We start from the raw sequence: 19,384 nt of genomic DNA on the forward strand, positions 1-19,384 counted from the left end.
AAGGTTCCTCATGTACGTCACCTCACCCAATCGGAAAATAAAATTCTTCTCTGTAGCTGCTCACAATGTATTGTATCTTTTCGTAGAAGATGCTGGTTTATTTGTCCTAGAAAGACCAGATGCCTAATGCATTTCATTAGAAGGTATCGGCGTAACGTCATGTGCTGATATCACATATATTTACACTGTCAACCTCGACATTCTACCAGGAAGGGAATTGGCATCGACAGAATTGGTTGCTTCATCACCACTTTCCCCACAGAGTAATATCATCTGGGGTGCATTATTACTGTCTTCCAACATGTGTAGTAGTTCATCCAGTGTCAGGCTGAAGAGAGAGAAATAACATGAAGTGAATATCAGATACTATTCATAATTGAAACTGGACAAAAAGGGCTACTTGATGTAACCAATGTCACCTACAGGGGACACTATGACTTTTCATGGCAACAGCATATGCTTAAATTGTAATATTATGCTTAAGAATGCATCACATTCATTATTGAAACTTTAAGCAATATACATGCATAAAATGCAATGTAAAATGACCTTTTATCACATGCTTTCCATGCAACACAATAACTTGCAGTTGCTTCACCACTACAATCCAGTCTGATTCCTCTTCTATCGGAACGATAGCTGACTGATCGGTGCAGGCTGCGAGTTCGAAAAGCATCCATTTCAAATTACAAGACCTTTATTTAAATACTTTCAATAGGCAGAAAAGTTCAAGCAGCCTGAGGAGCAGGAAATGTTATTAATATTAGGTGTCACCTGTAGGTGACATTGGGCTTTGACAGGTTAAAAAGGTAATAAAACGCAAACGGTATCCAAGGTCCTATCAAACAGGACAAGAAAATCAAACATAATTCAAATAACGCCCACGAGAAAATAATTCAGAGTCAAATACAATAAATATAAATACCACAAGAGCCTCAGTAAATCAGAATTATCACCAGAGCAGATAAAAAATCCGAGCACAAAAGGAAAAATTTCTCATCTCAGTCGGTGAATGTCAACATACATACATACATTATCATTATAGACTGTTATGCCTTTCAGCGTTCAGTCTGCAAGCCTCTGAGAATTTACTAAACGTCGCCACAATCCTCGATTTGCAACTAGTGTTGTGGCCTCATTTAGTTCTATACCTCTTATCTTTAAATCGTTAGAAACCGAGTCTAACCATCGTCGTCTTGGCCTCCCTCTACTTCTCTTACCCTCCATAACAGAGTCCATTATTCTCCTAGGTAACCTATCCTCCTCCATTCGCCTCACATGACCCCACCACCGAAGCCGGTTTATGAGTACAGCTTCATCCATCGAGTTCATTCCTAAATTAGCCTTTATCTCCTCATTCCGAGTACCCTCCTGCCATTGTTCCCACCTGTTTGTACCAGCAATCATTCTCTCTACTTTCATGTCTGTTACTTCTAACTTATGAATAAGATATCCTGAGTCCACCCAGCTTTCGCTCCCGTAAAGCAAAGTTGGTCTGAAAACAGACCGATGTAAAGATAGTTTCGTCTGGGAGCTGACTTCCTTCTTACAGAATACTGCTGATCGCAACTGCGAGCTCACTGCATTAGCTGTACTACACCTTGATTCAATCTCTCTTACTATATTACCATCCTGGGAGAACACACAACCTAAATACTTGAAATTATCGACCTGTTTTAGCTTTGTATCACCAATCTGACATTCGATTATGTTGAATTTCTTACCTACTGACATCAATTTAGTCTTCGAGAGGCTAATTTTCATACCATACCCATTGCACCTATTTTCAAGTTCCAAGATATTGGACTGCAGGCTTTCGGCACAGTCTGCCATTAAGACCAAGTCGTCAGCATAGGCCAAACTGCTTACTACATTTCCACCTAACTGAATCCCTCCCTGCTATTTTATATCTTTCAGCAGATGATCCATGTAAACTACAAACAGCAAAGGTGAAAGATTACAGCCTTGTCTAACTCCTGTAAGTACCCTGAACCAAGAACACATTCTACCATCAATTCTCACTGAAGCCCAATTGTCAACATAAATGCCTTTGACTGATTCTAATAATCTACCTTTAATTCCATAGTCACCCAGTATGGCGAACATCGTTTCCCTCGGTACCCTGTCATATGCTTTCTCTAGATCTACGAAACATAAACACAACTGCCTATTCCTCTCGTAGCATTTTTCAATTACCTGGCGCATACTGAAAATCTGATCCTGACAGCCTCTCTGTGGTCTGAAACCACACTGGTTTTCATCCAACTTCCTCACAACGACTGATCGCACCCTCCCTTCCAGGATGCCAGTGAATACTTTGCCTGGTATACTAATCAATGAGATACCTCGATAGTTGTTGCAATCCTTCCTGTTCCCTTGCTTATAGATAGGTGCAATTACTGCTTTTGTCCTATCTGAAGGTACCTTAAGCCACCAGCGCAGTAAGACACTACACTAGTGATTAGCAAACATGCACCGGCTGGTACTACCTATAAACCGGTGTTAAATAAACAAAGTTTATTAAACAAATTAAGGAAATCAGTCACAAGAATAGGAAAATAACATCCAACAGATACTTACCCAGCAAGGCCCAAATAAAACACCCAGAGGAAATGGATAAAATTCCTTGTTTCGGCGCTGAACCACACAGATAATAAAAGGAGACACTGGTTTCAATCAAATAAACTTTTAATTAAAGAATGAAAACTTAACAGGAAACCAAAAAAAAAAAAACATCGTCCTATCTGAGGGAATAAAAATATTTTAAGTAGTTCAAAAAACAATTAGTGAATAATAGAAAATACACAGATGAAACTGAAAAACGTAGTCCTCTTCAGAAAATGATACTGATGGAAATCATTAGCTTAAAACAGAAGGTTGTACTAATTAAAGGCACTAAATCCATCACTAGAAATAGTACACCTTGGTAATATTACCATAATAACAGAAAATGATTCGAATTAAAACTTAAATTGTTCACAGAAGGTTAAAACGGGGCCCGTTTGTTAGACTTACTAAAATGAAATTAAAACTAACGTATTAAACCTAGGGAAAGCCACTCAATTAACGAGTTTCATTGCACCTTCTTAATAAGAGGAGACTTCGCAGGAGCATAGAACTCTAGCCCAATTAATAAACTACGAGGGGTCAAATAAGATTAGCGCACGGAAAACACACACAGTAAACAAGGGGAAAAGGAAGAAAACCGTAAGAGATCAAGTGAGGAGCAAATAAATCTTCCACCAAAAGCGGAAATTCTTAAGCAAACTCAGGCTCCACAATAAAACACGCAAAACCAACAAGCAACAATCACCATCATCTCCCGAAAACAAATCGTTACCATAGCAACAAAAAACATCCGCCCGCCAAACCAAACATAGTACAAGCACAACAAAGGCCAGAACCAAAATAAAATCAGGAAACACCAAAGTTTAAAATACCAGAAAATAGAAGCAAGGTTATTCTTTTTTTTTTTAAACCCAGGAAACCAGAATTATATGCTTCTGCGGAACCTCACGCAGTATTAAGGCCATTAAGTGCCTGACACATATTGAATTTACATGATCAATGAAAATCATTAACGGGAGAAAATGATAGTTAATTTAAAAAGGATTTCCTTATTTACGTAGTCACTACATACCAATAATTTTGAAATATTATTAGAATAAAGCACACGTGCGTCCTTTTAGTAATTTCCAAAAAAATTATTTTCACGAAATTCCACCTTGAAGGAGTTAATTTTCCATACACGAATCACACGAATTTCCTTGCCGTTTCATATTCACAGGATATAACTTGCCAAATGATGAACCCACTTACTTGGGTGAAGCTGACGCTCAGCCATGATGAGCTAGTTCCTCACATACTTACAGATGCTTCCTGATGAGTTTGCTTTTCCCTGGTCAGAATTAGTTGAAAAGTATCATAATAGGACGATGCAGGAAACAAAGTAATTTGGGTTTAAAACCCACATCTCAAGACTCTCAGCCGGGGTCTTCACACCAACACGACGCCAACATCTTAAGGATCCAATAAACACAACCGCACGCCATGACTTCTCAATGCGTACTGTCGGGGACAAAATGGCGAGGTTTGCTCCATGAGGAAGTAGCCGCGCTCTGATAGGAGAAGAGCGCTAGGGGAGGGGAAACTCATTGTGGGTGTCTGGCAGAAGATTGCAGCACTTATTGTAAGAGAAATGAAACAGTCCGTACAATTCAGAAATGCGATAATCCAAGGACGTTGCCATCAGTCCACAATAAGAATTATAAATAAGTTCGATGAGTATCACCAAAGCACGTAGTAGTACGAGGGAATCCGTCCGCTTAGACATATAGAAAGATTAAGATTTTCTACGGCGATATTGCCAGTTCAAAATAGGTTCACAGGGTAGGATAAATTGCGTTACACCGTAACAGCCCTCTCCCCCCGAAGCTTAGTGTATTCACTGATATAGCTTCCAGCTCAGTTTAGTGGTCAAGAAGTAAGCTAAATTTCCAATCGTGTCCACATTAGATAGAGACCACAACTGACTTCATGTATGTATAACAATAACACACCGACCTTGAGTCATTTTAATATCACAATCCTCACTTCAGTTCAAGTTGGTGGTGGCAAGAGTTTAGTAAAGAGATCACGCTTCCCTCAAACAGGGTTCCACTTACTTAACGTCTAAAACAGCTAGGTTTAGCTGAATTTACACTCTTTAGGCCGTGCGCTTCCAGTAAAGCCTGTTACATATTACAATTCACCCGTTTAAAGAAAATTAAAATTAAGTACTTTATTACAGGTTAGGAAATAAATATTCTCTAGATTATCAAGAAATGCAGTATCTCGCCCATTTCCTTTTGACATAATAGTCAATCATACAAGCAAAAGAAAAGGAAAAATCACAAGGAGAGAAACAAGTCCGGTGATTCATACAGTAAAGAAAATTTATAAAATCAATAATAAATCACACATAGCTTAACTTAGTAGAAGGCGGACTCAAGACTAAATCGTACCAATTGACCCACCAAACAAAATTACACAAGAAAACAAATTAGGTTAAACTAAGTAGGTACGAACCTAATAATCTACCAGCACCCCAAACATCACAAGATTACAACACATAATAGATAGACACAAGCAAGGGTAATTTTAACCCACCCTACTCCAAGGGTGAAACATAAATGCCAAGCTTACAGTACTTACCACAAAGTACCAAATGGTTCAGTACACTAAACTTAAACGTAGGAGGAAAATGAGAACAATGGACATGACATCCACTAAGGTTTTCTACCTATACAGGGAGCCACAAGGAGAACAATCAATTCACGTGCTCCACCGGAGAACCCTTACCACAATAAGAAAAATCCCCAAAACCAGTAATATTCTAAGATACAATCCTCCAAAACACAGCTTTAGTTAAACACCCACAGACGGATAAGATGAGAAAGAACCCCTACTTTTTCCTTTATTTTTTTTTTTTTTTTAAACAGACTGAGATCTACAGATCAGTGAGCCACTGGTTCATTATTTGTTAAGAACCCACCATGACTCAACCCAAGTAACTAATTAGATCATAAGGTATGGCAGATTTTAAATCATAAGTAATTGACCACGCATAACCCAGAAGAAGAGATTATTCAAAAAGGACACATCAAGTAGAGCAACTACCGACCATAGCACAAACATTGTGAAGCCATAACTGAGTTAATGGTAATTCCCTTTCCGAGCAAAGGAAACCCTAGGTAGAATGAATTGGAGACCTCTAGTACTATCAGGTGTAGGGAGCGCAACAGTTTGTCATCGACAATCATTCCGCGGGGGTACACTAAGCAAGGAACAAACTAGCACAGAGGAAAGTACCATTCAAGAATTGATGGACAAGGCTTCAGGAGGATATAACACGGAGTCTCATAACCAACCCACATTGGGAAAGGAAAAACTAGAGCACCTTCCACAATAGTGCACCCAATTAAAACAGAAAAGGTAATGAGATACCTCAATTAGATGACTACTGGGGACGTGATGGGCAATAACCCAACATACCGAATAAAGAATGAATTCCACTAAGGGATCATCGAAATTAATGGGCAGGATGACTCCAAAAAGGAGATAGCACCTAGGTAAGCAATAACACGCTCAACAATCCAGAATGCAGAACGGTAAGCAGACAAATCAACGATAACTACTAATGTTAGCAAATTAACCAAAGGAAAAACAACCACAGAAGGTAGGATTAACCAAATTGAACTTTACAATATTATAAGTGAAAAAAAAAAAAGGATGACATCAGGGCAATAGGTTATGCGGGTAACTACAATTTTCACTCACCAAGTCCATAACATACCATACGAGTTGCAGGCACAAACTGTTTAATTAATTTCCATCTTCACAAAGACACAATGGTTCAATGAAAGGTGCTTAAACACCCCCCCAGAGTGCAATAACACAACTAATACTGACTCACAGAATCCTCACAGGAGCATTGCTAACCAGCACTAAGAGACATATCAACAGGGTCCCTCTACCACGACATGCCACACAACATCTTAACCAATTCATGGTGCAAAACCACACCACCACCAAATTCAGGACCAGGAAACCAAGCACAAAGGTGAAAGAAGATAACTTCTCAGGCTTCAAGTTCATGAATTGACTTCTCTACTCAACATAATATCAACAGATGGAAGATGGTACAGATAACACCCCAACATACACTCCACAACTCGCACAGAACGATAAGATCGACAAGAAGATAGTAAATTTAAGAAAATATTTCAGTAGTGTGGCGGTAATAGTAATGCGTGGAATAAAATACAACAAGACCCATAAACATCATAAAGGACAACCTAATACCACCCATAGAGGAAGAGTAGTTTTAAAACAGGACCAAATTTCAAAACGATGGGATAATACATTCAACCAAAGGAAAACCATAAGCTAAATAAGGAATAAATTGAGATTACTAAGAATAGAGGTACTACTGTCAGTCCTTAGAATAATTATCAAAGGGCAACGCATCATTTGATATGACGAGGGACTGAAACCAATAGCTAGAGATGGAAAAACCATAAAGATCCAAGATCCATGCACGAAGCAAACGGTCTACCAACTCCGACACAGGTTAACAGACCACCCCAAAGGATTTCACCCAAACAAAAGGATTGCAGAAACTGATCAGCGGTAAGTAACTGTGTTAATCTTCGAAGCTTAAACAAATGGCATTCAGGCACACTTATTATTGAAAGTCGATAGTAGCCCACAAATAAGATACAGAACAAGATATTAAACCTAATTTCAAAGGGATAAATTATGATAAGATCACCAATACCAGAAACAAGTCAAGGATATGAACAAAATATGCCATGATTAAATCAACCACCAGATAGTTAAAACTCGACCAAATTTTTTTTTTTTTTTTTTTTTAATATATTTTAGAACGATCACCCAGGTGACAAAATTAAAACAAGCAACCATTAGTTCAGAAGGCTACCAACTACATACCCTGCACAGGAGGTTAAATACATATCAACAGGACACCGTCATAACATTTTTGCAATACCACAGTATGAGTATCAAGGATGACAAAAGGTAGACTCGAAGAATTCATTATCAAATCCTACTCACAGCCAAGGCAGAATTGACATGATAAATAAAAATTTAAACCCAGAAAAGGTAAGATATTAGGTGTACAGCTCAGGAAACTTATAGGTAACAAACCCCAAGAAACAGACATGTGATAAATTCCACACACCACCAAACCACCATGTTCACACCTGAAACATTAGCAGTACCAAAACAAATAGGAGCATAACAACCTTAGGTTCCAAAATCACAGGAACATGCACCTAAATGAAACTGACAAGTTCACTTACAATAAACCGTAACGTGTTAATAGTTTAATTAGCTCACTGAAATGCAGTTCTCAGTTGTATGTTGTTTCTAGCACCCCAGGTGCTTGACCAAACAGAAACCCCAAAGTAAGGGAAATGGTAGAACAGTACTGTACATCAACCAGGTTTAATTTGAGACAGATGGACACGCCTAATTCTTTTAGCAACCGGGTCACTCACTAACATAGATACCGGGGACAGAAATTGTAATACGGTGCAAGGACCTTGATACCTAGGTGCCAGTTTGGCTGAAAATTTATTAACAGCTTTACTGATGGGATAACATTTAATGAAGACTGAGTCGCCAACCTTGACTCTATTTGATTTCCTACCCAAATTGTACCTTCTCTTGGCTTTCTCATATGACACGGACAGGTTTTTCTTTGCTTCGTCCCAAACCTTGCGAACATCATGTGGTTTTGAGAGAACAGGCAAAAGATCATCAATGGCAAGCACATTTGACATTGGGGAATATGGAGTGTAAGAAAACATAAGGGACATGGGCGTTTTTCCATGAGACTCATGGATTGCAGAGTTGAAAGCATGAGCTAACCAATGCAAACAGGAGTCCCACTTAGATTGATTAAGGTGATGATAGGCTATCAATGCAGACTTCAAATTCCTATTTACTCTTTCAGCATAAGATGGGTTTGGATAATAAGGAGTGGTTGTGACATGTGAGATACACAACTCGAAAAGGTATCTTTTAAACAGATGACTAGTGAAAGCACTGGCATTATCAGAAACAAGGAACTTGGGAGGGCCGAAAGAAGCAAAGATATAATTTAGACAGTTAATAGTAGTCCGAGAAGTGGTAGACCTAGTAGGCAAGATCCAAGTGAACCGTGAGAACGCATCGACACACACAAAGATATGAGTGTTTCCCTGAGAAGATCGAACCATTGGTCCCACGTAGTCTATGAATAGTCGCTCCATCGGGCGAGAGGCTTGTGAGGATGATAACAAACCTACACGGTTGTTCAAACTAGGTTTACTGATGGCACAAATTTTACATGACTTAATCATGTTTCTGATGTCACAGTCCATCCTTTTCCAAATGAAAAACTGCCTAATCTTCTGCCTTGTCTTGAACACACCTAAATGACCTCCGATTGGACAGCAGTGATAATACTTGAAGATAGTCGGTATTAGCACCTTGGGCACAACAATTTTGAAACTATGGTCTCCTCGACCCTTACAACACAGGACCCCCTTGACAAGAGAGTAAGGCTTCACAAGAGTTCCATTATTAATTTTGTCGATGATCTCACTTAATTCCGGGTCAGATTTCTGATGATCTTCAAATTCATGGTAAAGTAAAGGTAGATTAGTAAGGATGGCACTAACTCCAACGACATTACTTTCATCAAAATTTACAACATCAGATTTTTCCTTAGGACAAGGTTCCCCATCAAACATTCTGCTTAGACCATCGGCGATGACATTATCAGTACCTCTGATATGCTTAACTTTAAAATTAAAGGCAGAAATTCTAAGTGCCCATCGAGTGATCCTCCCAGTTCTTTTGGGCCGGTTCAAAACCCACGACAAAGCCTGATTATCTGTCTCCAGGTCAAAATTTACATGTTCAACAAATGGCCGAAACTTTTCGAGGGCAAACAGGACTGCAAGACACTCCAGCTCGTAAACAGAGTATTTACTCTCAAGATCGGTTAGGACACGGGAGGCATATGCAACAGGTCTGCGTCCATCCTCGTACTCTTGTAGGAGAACACCAGCAATAGCCTTTCCAGATGCGTCGGTCTGAACAATAAAGCGTTTAGAAAAATCAGGTATGGCCAAAACAGGGGCGTTCGACAGAGCAAGTTTCAATTTTTCAAATGCTTCTTGTTGAAGAGGACCCCAGAAGAACTTCACATCCTTCCGCCTTAAATGATTGAGAGGAGCAGCTACCTCAGCGAAATTGGGAATAAATTTTCTGAAAAAGTTAACCATTCCCACAAAACGAGCAATGCCTTTGACATCTTTAGGAGGCTGGAACTCACGAATGGCCTGTGTCCTGGATTGATCAACGGAAACTCCGTCTGAAGACACAACGTGCCCAAGAAAGGACATACTCGGTTGGGCAAAGGCTACCTTAGATAGCTTAACGGTGAGGCCAGCTTTCCTCAAGCGCTCAAGAACTTCCCGAACATGGGTCACATGTTCCTCAAAGGTTTTAGAATATATAAGGACATCATCAAGATAGTTAAAAACGCATTTAAATTTGATATCAGAAAAGATAGAATCAAGCAAACGAGTGAGAACACCAGCCCCAGAATTTAAACCGAACGGGAGCCGGAGAAATTCATACAAATTCCAGTCAGTAATGAAGGCAGTAAGAGGTATCGACCGCTTAGATAAGGGAATCTGATAGTAGGCCTGGTTAAGGTCCAGTACTGTGAAAAACTTTGCCCCAGAAAACCACCCAAAGCAGGTGTGCAGGTCAGGTAACGGAATAGACTGAAGAACCACTTTCTGGTTTAATTTCCTATAGTCCAAAACAGCACGGAAGCCACCAGAGGGCTTGGGTACAAGGAAAACAGGAGAGGCATATGGAGAGGTAGAAGGACGGATAACCCCTTCCGCGAGCATTTTCTCAATAATCTTTTTTAATTCCAACATACGTGGAGGAGAGAGTCTATACGGGGGAGACCTCACAGGTTTGGTATCAGTTAGTTCGATATCATATTCAAGAACATTAGTTAGCCCTAATTTACTGGTGAAAACTTCAGGAAATTCACTGCAGAGAACACGGATTACCTCAGCCTTTTCTTTACTTAAATGATCAAGTTTTAAGTTTTCAATACCACAACTTTCATCTGGTTCAGACCCAGATACACAAGAGACATTAAGGGTACCCCTAGAACTCTCAATCAATTTAAATTTACAGGAGGGGGAAAATTTAAAAAAGAACATTTTGTCCTGAAGATCAAGGACTAATCCCGTTTTTGACAAGAATCCAGATCCTAAAATTACATTGCAGGGTAGTTGGGATGCCACTAGGAAGGTAACTTTCCAAGTGAAATTTCCTATTCTTAGTTTTACTCTCACAGTTCCTAAAATATCCAATTTGTTACCATTAGCTGCAACACATTTAATGCCAACGGGTTGCAATTCAGAAAATTTACAGGCACTCTTCAGGCGATTATACCAACCAAAATCAATCAAATTCACCATACTACCCGAATCCACCAATGCAAGAACAGCTTCATTATTTATTTCCACCTTAGTGAAAGCACCATGGGAAGAAACAAGCCCATATATTTTATTACATTCGGGGGGACAGAGAACTTCATTCACATTGTTTGAATTCACAGAATTTTGAAATGCAAATAGTTTACCATTACCCTTTTGTCATTTGCTACGTCTATGGAAGGAGTTAGGGCAGGAATTCTTGGAATGTTGCCGAGAACCACACAAATAGCAACAAATATCCAGTTTCCTGTTCTTGGAAGGGCAAGAATTCCTGAGATGCTCGACAGAACCACATACAAAACATGCTTTAAGATTAGAACCATTACCAGTTTTAGGACCCACTGGATGACTGGGATAAATAGGGGGGGGTAGGTGTACCGATCTGGACGCGTCTCCATGCTTTACATCTTCTGCAAAGGAACACGCGGCCTCAAGTTCACTAAAATTAGTAGGACACCTCGTGAGGGAAAGGTAAGACCGATAGGCAGGAGATATCCCTTTTATTATTCGAGTCACCATTTCTTCTTCAGGGACCGTAATTCGGAACACCTTACAAAAGAATTTCACATCAACAATGTATGTTAGTAAGTTTTCATGAAGGTACTGAGTCCTGAAGCAATGCTGTGGAATGAGACTCTGAAGGGCTAAGGAGGGAATAAATTTATCAAGAATTAATTCATGAAAATTATCAATTTTACACCTCTGAGAAATAGCCTCAGAAATTTCTCTCTTTAAAATACCTTCGCAATGGGAAAATAAGGCTCTATACATACCCAGATCGTCAACAGAGTATACACAAGCGGATTCCTTGATTTCTACAAGGAATCTTAGGAATCTTAAGGTTTCTTCGATCGAATTCACAGTAAAATTCTTAACTCCGTTAAACAGTTCCTTAAGGGAATTATGAGAAGGGTTAACGTTTAACCTAGAGATAAGGCTCTCTAACACAGAAGTAGGAACACAGGTAGACTCTTGTTCATTAGTATTGGAAGCAACTCGGTTAGGATGGTTATTAGGGTTAGTACACAAAGGACCTTGCCTGTCAACCACAGATAACTTTTCTACCTCTCTACACGCTAACATCAAGTCTAACTCAGTTGAGATACTAGAGGCGAGACATAACAAACGTGTTAACTCACTAACATTTTCTGCAGCAGGTTTAATGGTTAAAAGGTCTTGAATCCGCCCACAATAGTGGAATGATCTAGCCTTGAGCCGATCTACTTGGGCCTTGGTAGGCGTCACCTCAATAAATTCATTTCTGAAGGATTGAATCTCCTCTACGTTACTTTTAATCTCAAGAATGGACTCACCGGAGTTGTTAACTTCTACCTTAGATAGATCAATCGGAACCTGGAGATGGGATGACAAACGAGCTGCACATTCAGTAGCAGTGCCGTCAGTCTCCAAGCCACGAACCTGGAGCTCATACAGGAGTTCAGCTTTCCGCAAATGATATGGAAACAACACCGCTCGGGACATGATGAATTAACATGAAACAGAATTCAAAAGAATTAGGAAAGATACTTGCACTTCTTTTCACAATTATGCATATAATTATCATACATAGTCAACCTTCATAATCCAGTGCTTCAACGCCATCACAAGTACAATAACCCAGGGGAAAAAGGGGAAAGAATGACAATGGTTAGCAGCGCCCTCAAGAAAAAAGACAACCAGAGCTTTCTGCTACCACTTTACTATACCACCAGCGCAGAAAGTCACTACACTAGTGATTAGCAAACATGCACCGGCTGGTACTACCTATAAACCGGTGTTAAATAAACAAAGTTTATTAAACAAATTAAGGAAATCAGTCACAAGAATAGGAAAATAACATCCAACAGATACTTACCCAGCAAGGCCCAAATAAAACACCCAGAGGAAATGGATAAAATTCCTTGTTTCGGCGCTGAACCACACAGATAATAAAAGGAGACACTGGTTTCAATCAAATAAACTTTTAATTAAAGAATGAAAACTTAACAGGAAACCAAAAAAAAAAAAACATCGTCCTATCTGAGGGAATAAAAATATTTTAAGTAGTTCAAAAAACAATTAGTGAATAATAGAAAATACACAGATGAAACTGAAAAACGTAGTCCTCTTCAGAAAATGATACTGATGGAAATCATTAGCTTAAAACAGAAGGTTGTACTAATTAAAGGCACTAAATCCATCACTAGAAATAGTACACCTTGGTAATATTACCATAATAACAGAAAATGATTCGAATTAAAACTTAAATTGTTCACAGAAGGTTAAAACGGGGCCCGTTTGTTAGACTTACTAAAATGAAATTAAAACTAACGTATTAAACCTAGGGAAAGCCACTCAATTAACGAGTTTCATTGCACCTTCTTAATAAGAGGAGACTTCGCAGGAGCATAGAACTCTAGCCCAATTAATAAACTACGAGGGGTCAAATAAGATTAGCGCACGGAAAACACACACAGTAAACAAGGGGAAAAGGAAGAAAACCGTAAGAGATCAAGTGAGGAGCAAATAAATCTTCCACCAAAAGCGGAAATTCTTAAGCAAACTCAGGCTCCACAATAAAACACGCAAAACCAACAAGCAACAATCACCATCATCTCCCGAAAACAAATCGTTACCATAGCAACAAAAAACATCCGCCCGCCAAACCAAACATAGTACAAGCACAACAAAGGCCAGAACCAAAATAAAATCAGGAAACACCAAAGTTTAAAATACCAGAAAATAGAAGCAAGGTTATTCTTTTTTTTTTTAAACCCAGGAAACCAGAATTATATGCTTCTGCGGAACCTCACGCAGTATTAAGGCCATTAAGTGCCTGACACATATTGAATTTACATGATCAATGAAAATCATTAACGGGAGAAAATGATAGTTAATTTAAAAAGGATTTCCTTATTTACGTAGTCACTACATACCAATAATTTTGAAATATTATTAGAATAAAGCACACGTGCGTCCTTTTAGTAATTTCCAAAAAAATTATTTTCACGAAATTCCACCTTGAAGGAGTTAATTTTCCATACACGAATCACACGAATTTCCTTGCCGTTTCATATTCACAGGATATAACTTGCCAAATGATGAACCCACTTACTTGGGTGAAGCTGACGCTCAGCCATGATGAGCTAGTTCCTCACATACTTACAGATGCTTCCTGATGAGTTTGCTTTTCCCTGGTCAGAATTAGTTGAAAAGTATCATAATAGGACGATGCAGGAAACAAAGTAATTTGGGTTTAAAACCCACATCTCAAGACTCTCAGCCGGGGTCTTCACACCAACACGACGCCAACATCTTAAGGATCCAATAAACACAACCGCACGCCATGACTTCTCAATGCGTACTGTCGGGGACAAAATGGCGAGGTTTGCTCCATGAGGAAGTAGCCGCGCTCTGATAGGAGAAGAGCGCTAGGGGAGGGGAAACTCATTGTGGGTGTCTGGCAGAAGATTGCAGCACTTATTGTAAGAGAAATGAAACAGTCCGTACAATTCAGAAATGCGATAATCCAAGGACGTTGCCATCAGTCCACAATAAGAATTATAAATAAGTTCGATGAGTATCACCAAAGCACGTAGTAGTACGAGGGAATCCGTCCGCTTAGACATATAGAAAGATTAAGATTTTCTACGGCGATATTGCCAGTTCAAAATAGGTTCACAGGGTAGGATAAATTGCGTTACACCGTAACAACCTTACCAACACTCCATGCTAATTTTACTACCCTATGAAGCCATTTCATCCCTGCCTTCCCACTATACTTCACCATTTCAGGTCTAATTTCATCTATTCCTGCTGCTTTATGACAATGGAGTTTATTGACCATCCTTTCCACTTCCTCAAGCATAATTTCACCAACATCATTTTCCACCTCCCCATGAGCTTGGCTGTTTGCATCACCACCATGATGATATCCTTTTGCATTGAGAAGATGTTCAAAATATTCCCTCCACCTCTCCAGTGATTCCCTGGGATCTATTATGAGTTCACCTGAATTACTCAAAACATTGTTCATTTCCTTTTTTCCCTCCCTTCCTAAGATTCCTTATTACTGTCCAGAAAGGTTTCCCTGCTGCTTGACCTAGCCTTTCCAGGTTATTACCAAAATCTTCCCATGACTTCTTTTTGGATTCAACAACTATTTGTTTCGCTCTGTTTCTTTCATCTATGTACCAATCCCTGTCTGCCTTGGCCCTTGTTTGGAGCCATTTCTGATAAGCCTTCTTTTTACGTTTACAGGCTGATCTCACTTCATCATTCCACCAAGATGTTCGCCTTTTCCCATCTTTACACACAGTTCTTCCTAGGCATTCCCTTGCTGTTTCTATTACAGCATCCCTGTATGCCACCCATTCACTTTCTATATCATGAACCTGCTTACTGTCTACTGTTCTAAACTTCTCACTAATCATATCCATGTACTTCTGTCTAATTTCCTCGTCCTGGAGACTTTCTACCCTTATTCGTTTGCAGACAGATTTCACTTTCTCTACCTTAGGCCTAGAGATACTTAGTTCACTAAGATCAGATAGTGGTCTGTATCATCGAAAAATCCACGAAAAACTCGTACATTCCTAACAGATTTACTGAATTCAAAGTCTGTTAAGATATAGTCTATTATGGATCTGGTACCCCTAGCCTCCCATGTGTAGCGGTGAATAGCCTTATGCTTGAAGAATGTATTCGTAACAGCTAAACCCATACTAGCACAGAAGTCCAGCAAACGCTTCCCATTCCCATTAGCTTCCATATCTTCCCCACACTTACCAATCACCCTTTCATATCCTTCAGTTCTATTCCCAACTCTCGCATTGAAATCGCCCATTAGCACTATTCTATCCTTGCTGTTGACCCTGACCCACTGATCTCTATACCTGGATGGCTGGTAGCTTGGGTAGCAGTAAGCCGAATAGAAGATGACTGGCGTGGTAAGATGGCAGCGAGCGCACGGTGCAGTAGACCACGAGGAGTGCGCTTGCTTTGTTTATGCTTAGTTCAGTGACGCCAGGCCTCTTGATTGTAGTTCCACGAGTGTTCTGTGCTGTGTTATTGCAAAGTAAATAGTAGTGTATTTTACGAATTTAGGTTCGTTGCCTTGTAGTATACTTGTGGATTACAAAATTCAATTTAAATATGTATGTGTTTATCTGAAATATGAATGAAGAAACATTCTACGGGGTATTAACATACCGCAGTATTCAGCTTATGGATGTACAAGCAGAACCGATCAGCAGAAGGAGAAATCATTTCATCGGGGAGTTTTAATAATAATGCTATTTGCTTTACGTCCCACTAACTATTTTTAAGGTCTTCGGAGACGCCGAGGTGCCGGAATTTAGTCCCGCAGGAGTTCTTTTATGTGCCAGTAAATCTACCGACACGGGGCTGTCGTATTTGAGCACCTTCAAATACCACCGGACTGAGCCAGGATCGAACCTGCCCAGTTGGGGTTAGAAGGCCAGCGCCTTAACCATCTGAGCCACTCAGCTCGGCTCGGGGAGTTTTATACTGTACAAAAGAATCTTCCTATGGTAGTGGTTTGAGTTTTAGGTTTATTGTATCTTATTTCGCATATTCCGGGAGCAAAATAGCAATTAATTTTTGTAGGTTTCCTTTCTCGAGACCCGAACATCTACGATCATCGATTAGCCGTCTTACTAATAAACGGTGTATAACTTTTATACAAGGTTTATACACCGTTTACGCGAAATTCGTTACTAATAAACCGTGTATAAGCCTCCTGTGTATACATCTGTTATAGTTATTCACTGAATTGCTTATACAGTCCAGGACCCTAGTATAAGCGTCGTATAGCAGCGTGTAGCGGAAAAAAAGAAACGAGTGAGCAGTTTATTTTCGTGGTATTTATTGTCGACAGTAATATAATCGTTGTAAAATATTCGACTTATCCATTTAACATTGAACACACTTTGAAAGAATGACGATAACGTTGATGATCTTCACGATATTTTAAACATAGAAGACATACGGTACCGTACACCATTCAGAGGTTATGGAAGCTAGACATCTTCGTAAAGTAAAACACTTTAAAGAGACGGAATGACAATGAATAACTATAAAAGAAATGATGGTTGGGCGTATTTTTGTGTAAAAATATGTTACAGCTTAATAGACCTTTGATATTGCGAGTTTATTATACACTATCTGCCCCTACAAAGATCTTTCTTAATTGAGTACCTACCGTATACAAGGGGACATATTCCTCGAGATAAAAAGTGGCATAACTTGAAAACCATACGTAATATGATTTCCATACTTTGTAGTTGAATACGTAGAAATGTGATGTATAAATGCCTAATAGAAACTTTTTTGATCTAACCTTTCGTTTAGCTACAAAACAGGTTTTCCTTTCTCCTGAAAAGTAAGGATTTTGGAATGTGTGCCCTTTTCAACTCGCCGGTTCAATTACAATTGCTTACGTTTTCCGAACTACCCCAGTTAGGAGCTTTTGATATTTTCTTAAGCTTTTCCATTTCTTTTTTTGGCGATCATTACACAAGCAAGCTGAAGAAATGTTGATATCAATATAAGCGAATTTCCAGCTGTCTCACTTAGTGCTGCCACTGCCTTTTCGATATGCCGTGCTACTGTGCGACTTTCCGGAAAGTTTTGCTCGTAGATAACCAGCAGAAGCGATCATAAAGGCGGTGAACGTGCGAAATACGTCAGTGAACTACAGGAAGAGATTCCTACTCCTTGGAACGAGTGTATACGTGCTGTGTAGTAATACAATGCGTATACCTCGTTTATTAGTAAGAAAAATGTAAAACGCTTATACAGGGTTTATTCACTGTATAACTAAACAAGAGTTAAACAACGGTATAAGGACTTTTTATTAGTAAGACCCTAGGAGTATCAGGCGGGAGAATTGGGAGCCTTCTAAAACAGCTGTTCTCTGCTCGGATCACTTAGAGGAAGACTGTTTTGATAGAAATGGACAAACTGTACACCTTAGAAGTGATGTACAGCCAACTGTTTTCAATTTTACTGAACATTAACTGCAAGTAAAGATTTACTTATATATTTTTTTTATTTCTCATAATTAAACTGACGGTTTCGATTAAATAATTGACGTTACCTTATAACAATCTTAGGAAATGAAGTCTGGAGGAATTCTAGACCTTATTTACATCAGTAATAATTATGGGTTTCAGACACTGGAGTGGTGGGAGAAGGGAAAGTGTGGTGGGTGTTTGGGGCTATCTCATTATACTATTCGTGGTATTTGGGACTCTTTTAACTGGTGTTACATATTTCTGATGATGACTATCAATATCGCTTTGCTAGCTGAATTTAATTAAAGAGTTCTGTAATAGTAAATTAAGCTGCAGGTAATGTGATATATTGACAAGTTTTGAATATTTGCTGGTTTTATAAATGTGTACATTTGCTTTAATGATATTTTAATTTGATAATATGCGCGTTATTTCATGGAAACAGGAAACAGAAATTCATTATCAAGCACCGATTACGATATGTCGAATCTAGGCCTGCATATTGAGCTACGTTTATAGGTACATCATTTTAAGAATGCATAATTTCGTGGCATACATGTATACAATTTACAGCAATGTTTCCAGAAACTGGTTTTCACTCGTATTGTGTTACCGATCACTAATTGCATGTATTCAGCACCTAAGTTAATATTTGTCGGCCGTTATTATATATACACTCATATTTATTGCTATCCCGGAGATTTACTGACCTCGGAATGACGTGTCAGTGATCCCAATGTCCTTATGCTTTGAGTGAACATGTCTCTATATTTTTAATTATTCCAATGCGCCATTAATTGCGACTTAAAATTGACTCTATTATCATTGCTTTCCCATAAGGAGAGCTCTAGGTTGGGTACGCCAACATGGCGAACCGCGCGCTCAACTTGGCGTACTTTCTCCTGCAGCGGAGACCTGCCATCAGCGATCCATGTATAGAGATCAGTGCCCTGACCACGATGTCACTCAATGCTTCATAAAACTTGTCAACTTCATCCTCATCTGCACCCTCACATGGTGAATACACGGACACAATTCTTGTCCTAATTCCTCCCACTGACAAATCTACCCACATCATTCGCTCATTTACATGCCTAACAGAAACTATGTTGCGTGCAATGGTATTCCTGATAAAGAGCCCTACCCCAGACTCTGCCCTTCCCTTTCTAACACCCGTCAAGTACACTTTATAATCTCCTATCTCTTCCTCATTATCTACCCTTACCCGAATATCACTTACTCCTAGCACATCCAGATGCATCCTCTTTGCTGACTCAGCCAGTTCTACTT

This window comes from Anabrus simplex, chromosome 14, assembly GCF_040414725.1.
Source record: "Anabrus simplex isolate iqAnaSimp1 chromosome 14, ASM4041472v1, whole genome shotgun sequence".
Classification (NCBI taxonomy): domain Eukaryota; kingdom Metazoa; phylum Arthropoda; class Insecta; order Orthoptera; family Tettigoniidae; genus Anabrus; species Anabrus simplex.